Source organism: Carlito syrichta, unplaced genomic scaffold (assembly GCF_000164805.1).
Source record: "Carlito syrichta isolate Samal-C Ts95f unplaced genomic scaffold, Tarsius_syrichta-2.0.1 Scaffold308839, whole genome shotgun sequence".
Taxonomy (NCBI): Eukaryota; Metazoa; Chordata; class Mammalia; order Primates; family Tarsiidae; genus Carlito; species Carlito syrichta.
Window position 1 is genome coordinate 605655 of NW_007252935.1, and position 5835 is coordinate 611489.

The window sequence follows — 5835 nt, forward strand, 5'->3', positions numbered from 1 at the left end:
ATCTGTGTATGCTAATTCTAATTTAGTGGTACTGTGGTTATTTTGTGTTATTCTGCCAGGCATCAGTTGCAGGTAAGGGCAATTCCTTGTGTAAGCAGGGAGAGCTCTCTCCTGAAAGATCCTGTTGGTGCTGGGACATGAGGGTGCACATGGTTTGTCCTTCACACCAAGAGACTGAACCAAACTAGCAGGAGAGCTGAATCGGGAGCCTTCTGGCAGGAAAGAAACAGCATGCCCTGCACACCAGCCATGTGTGACAAGAGAAAAGGACGTCCATCATAGGAAGACTGGCCAGGACACAGACAAAAGGATGTCAGGCAAGAGCCCATCAATTCTTAGAGGCACAGCATGATTATTAACACCCTTGAGTAACAGCTGGCGTTTGTAGACATTTAACATGTGCCAAGCACTGTGCTAAGCAATTCACATGCATTCTTTCAGGCAATCCCTACCATGACCCCATAAATGTAACCTATGGTTGTCACCATTATGTAGATGGGGAAATTGAGACTTGGAGAGGATTTGTTATTTGTCTAAGGTCACAGAGCTAGTACCAAGCAGAACTGGAATGCAAACTATCACATATTTCATCCAGACACCCAACTCCCCACTGCCATCTATCCTTGGAAACCGGACGGAAACACGAGTCGAAATTTTATTTTAACAAACAAAATGTTTCCTTATAGTAGGTATTTAAATAGTTGTAACAAAAATTAAAAATCTATTCCAGAATTAAAATTTCAAAGGTATTGAATGTCAAATATATTATATACGGGGGTGCCAAAAAACGGCTACGCAGTTTAAGAGATGTTGTCTATGTATTACTTTTCAAAGTTGAATTAAATTACAGTGGCAATGTGTAGTTTGATGTTCGCTCAACTGTGCTTCTGCCATTTTCTTTGTCCGGCTTGTTGCATTGTGATGCTAGCATTCATCTGATTAACACCATCTTTTGAGTGAACGTCATACTTAACTTCATACTTAAAATGTGTAGACATTTTTTGGCAACTCCATATATATTAAAATATATTTGTTTAAATTATATATAGATATGATAGATGATATGACATTAAGTGCTGAATGCAGTGAATCAGAAAATATAAGCAAATAAAAAAATACCCGACAGCATTATATAAAACATCAGCTGCTTACTAAATAGGTATGAAATGGTTAAGGAGTGTGACCTATAAATTAAGGTTACAGCCGGGCTCGGTGGCTCAGCCTATAATCCTGCGCTTTGGGAGGCCGAGGTGAGTGGATTGCCTGAGCCCACGGGTTCGAGACCTGCCTGGGCAACTTGGCGAGAACTCATCTCTACAATATAGAGATATATATCAAAATATTAGCCAGACGTGGTAGCCTGTAGTTCCAGCTACTTGGAAGGCTGAGTGGAAGGATCGCCAGAGCCCAGCAGGTTGAGGCTGCAGTGGCCAGGAGCATGCCGCTGGATTCCAGTCCGGGTGACAGAGTGAGACTTCAACTCAAAAAAAAAAAAAAAAAAATCAAGGTTACAAATCCAGCCTTATCTAAAATCTTTATTTTTTTCTAGGTGGATAATACTTTTTAACAATAGAGTTGGTAATTTGAATAATATTTAGATTCATCTGAACTTAAATTAGAGCCAAATATACCACTCTTTCACACACTTACCAATTTTATAGATACATTTTAATTTCCTCATGTAGTTTTGATAATATGCTGAGAATTTTTTTGAAATATAAAGACAAGTAAGATTTGGGTTTTCCCTTCCCAGAGATTTCAGGTAATAGTAGACACAAAAACCTGCACACAACTGCAGAATGAGATATGAAGTCCAGTGTACAATGGAATATTGGAAGTGGAAATGAAAATTTTATTTTGTATGCATACTCATTAAATTAATAAAAAGCCCCCAAAAGGTAGCTACCTTTGCTTTTTTTTTATTTCTTACATTCATGTGAACATTTTTCTGTGCCATCTAATATCATTTATAGCCTGCATCCCTTAATTGAGTTAGCTTAAAATGAATTTTCTTTTCAAGAGCACAGAATTTGTGCTATTAACCTACCCCTAGTGCTCACTGAACGTTACCACTTTTTAGCTTTACATTCTAAAATATGAAACATAAAATTTTAACATGAAATGTCTTTGGATCTTCAACTAAAATTGTAAAGGTATAAAAGTGTTTTCATCTTATCAAAATAAAAACATTTAAATTTCTAGATGAAATATTTGATTGATACTTTTATATTTCTACAGATACATGGGAAATAATCTGCTTTTTTAAAATATTAAAATGTTGTATTTACATTCAGGAAAATTTCACATAAGACCCATACTTGCTCTGTTAAAAATTTGCTTTCTCAATAGTTGGCTCTTCAAACACTGCATGTCCTCACATTTAGGTGGGAGCAAAACTTAGAAATACATGGAATTAGTGGAATAATAGACCCTAGAGCTGGAAAGGGTGGGAGGAGGCTATGGGATGAGAAATTATTTCATGGGTACAATGTATGTCATTTGTGTGATGGTTACACTAAAAGCCCAGACTTCACTACTACACAACATCCATGTATTCTTTATATTTATACAAACGAAAAAAAAAAAAAGAAAAAAGATTTTTAAAAAGTTGACTCTTCACGGTACCAGCCTCTCTACAAACTGTATTTTCTGAAAAGTCTGAATAAATAACCTTATCCCTGAGACTATCTTGCCATAATAATATTGACATAGCTACAAAATCCAGATTGTCAAAATTTTCAGGACAAAAAGTCCAGTTTCTGCAATAAAAATGCAAGAAAATCAAAAGAGAATGGAGGAAATCTAAAAGACACGTAAGAGATCTTATCAGCCAAATGCAATGTGTGACCCTCATTTGCATTCTAATTCAAACCAACCAACTAAGCAAAAAATTTTGTGTCAATTGGGGATTTTTAAATATTGCCTGGATAAAGTGATGCCATTAATTATTTAAGTATGACAATGGTATTGTGGTTACATTGATCGAATTCTTATCTTTTAGAGAAATATTCACAATATTTATGGATAAAATAATGGGATATTTAGGATTTGATTCAAAATAATCCTGAGGTCTGTCAGAGGATTAAAAATGAAACAAGGTTAACCCAGAAGAGGGCTAGACAGAGGTTAATTACACGAATCTCTCTACCTTGGTATGTTTGGACATTTCCATTTTTAAAAAGTTTCAAAAATTAAAGGAAATATAAGCACTGTTTGAAATACGGCCCAATATACCTTGCACAACAAGATCCTTGGATAACATAACAGTCACCTTAGTTTAAGAACTATTGGTCATACATATGGCTTTAAATATAGTCATAGCTACCCACAGCAAAATCATAGCATCTGACAAAAAGGAAATCTCTTCGACTTCATTTAATCCCACTGTTCTCTTTGCCTGAATTTCAGAATAGAAACTGCCTCACCATCTGAGTAAAGCCTAATTGTCCCAAGACATCCTTAATTACTAATTTCAATAAGCATATCCCTACATTCTAAGAACAAATAAGGAAATGACGTTTACATCCAGATAAACTTTGACTAGGTTGCAGGAATTGAGTAACAGGGAGTTAATGTTGAACTGAATCCCACAACGGATTTTCAAGTCCTTTTTCTTTTTCTACTCCTAATTTTTCCTTTGCAAGGTATTGGTATTACTATCACCTATGTGAGTTCTTTGCAGCAAGTGGTGTATATGAAATCAAGGAATGCTTGGGCAACCCCTCCCACTGTGGGAGCTTTTCTGTCCTCTCAAAAAAACCCACTTTATCAACAACAAGAAGGAAAAAAAAAAAAAGAAAAAGAAAGAAAGAAAAAGAAATCAAGTAAGGCTTAAACCTCATTTAAATAATTTCAGTGCTGATGCTTAAAAAAAAAAGCTATGAACACTGAACAGATGTAGAAATTACAGGAAGGTGGTACAACAATTAGAGTCATATTACTATTGGGGCTGTAATCCGATGTCAATGTGGAAATAAATTTCTGAACATTTTTCCCTGAACGCTGAGGGGAGTGAGAGCTGAGACCCCACACGTCCAACAGAGTGTGCCGAGGACGGGGAACAATCTTAGAAGACGCCACTCATTTGCTGCCAAACCTCTCTCGTGCTTACTGTCGTGTGATTCCGTTACTTTTTTCTCGTGGTTTCTGCGATTTCTCTAGATTTTCCACCTGTTATTGAACCCAAGTCTAACGAAATGAGCGGGGCGTCTGATTCAGGCGGTCTGGAAATGAGAGCTTCCCGAATCACAAGCCACACGCCCGTGTCGAAGCATCTTGGATACTCGGAGTGGACACGGTCCGGGAGGGTGGAATGCTCCGGCGCGAAGCCTCCCGCGCGGGACGTGCTGGCACCGACGGGGACCCTCGTCCTCCCTCCTCCTCCGCGGGGCCCCTCCTCCATTCCCGCTCCTGTAGATGCCCCCTTAGGACCTGAGGATGAGCGGAGGGCTCCTGCTCCCCCCAGCCCTGGCTCCCCCGTCCCTCTCGCCTCTCAGACCTTCGCCCAGGCCAGTGCCACCCTGGAGCTGGGCGCCGTCCACGCTGTCGGGACCCGGGCCGGGGCGCGACGTGGGGAGCGGGGTCAGGATTCCGGGAGGAATTCTGGCTTCGCGGGGCAGCGTGGGGAAGAGAGCCGCCCACTTCCACCGCCTGGGGAGGCGGCGGTGGGAGGCAGCGGCGGACCGGCACGCAGGGGGGGCCTCGCAATCCGCTCCAGCCCTTTGGCTCCGCCTGGGAAGCTCTGGGCTCAGCCCGAGGGTCAAAGATGACCCGCAACCCTCGGTCCTTCGCGCAACTCGAAAGCGATGTGGCTTTTAAAGCCCAGGCGCAGGGTTGGGAATCGCGGTACCCGGGCGCCTACGTCCGCGTGCCCGCCTGGGTTCTTGGGGACCACGAGGGGAAAGGGAGCAGAAACCGCAGGGGAGGGAGGACGTGAGGGGCTCGCCTCTGATTCTCCCTCGCTATCTCCCGCGAAGCGGGGCGCTCGGGTTCGGCGTGGACGCGGCGCGGCCCGGTGGGGTCCGGCCGTGACCTTCCCACGGCCCCGCACAGCGCGCGTAGGGAAACGCGGAGCCTGGCCCGGGGCTGGGACTGGCGGCCTGCGCGGCCTTCCCCGCTGCTGGGTCTCGGTCTCGGGGAGAGAAATGCGCTTCCCGGCGTGGGGGCCCGAGCGGGAGGAAACCGGTGGGGCCCTGGGCCTCGATGGGCCTCGACCTACCCCTGCGACCTGCGAGAGACCCAGGCGAGAAAAGGTCGCGGGCGCGCGTGGGGTTAGTGGCTCCGAAGCCAGACCGGGTCTGGTGCCACCGTCCGAGGGTCCTCGGGCGAGTTTAATTTCTGACTTGCAAATGTCGTATCTGTAAAATGAGGGGTTCTACACTGTCTTCTGAGCGAGTACTGGGAGTGTTCAAAGGGGATCCGGTGCCGGTGGGCCTGAGTCGGGGTTTAACGGTTAGCCGCCATCGTTACTATTATTGGCGTTACTGTTTGCCGGCAGGACTGGGGTGGGGGGCGGGGCGGAGTCACTTTTACCCCGTTTCCCTTCTGGCCTTGTCCCAGCCTCTGTGCTCCCAGCCGTTCGCAATCCGCTCCAGCCCTTTGGCTCCCTGGGAAGCTCTGGGCTCGACCGGTCAACCTACCCGGAAGACGAGCCTGAGGGTCAAAGATAACCCGCAACCCTCGGTCCTTCGCGCAACTCGAAAGCGATGTGGCTTTTAAAGCCCCGGCGCAGGGTTGCAGGGGACCAGACGTGGGATCCAGAGCCGCGGCCTCGGGCCGGGCGCGATGGGGAAAAGGTCCCCGGGCCTGGTCGCCGCGCCGGGCACGACACGCTCC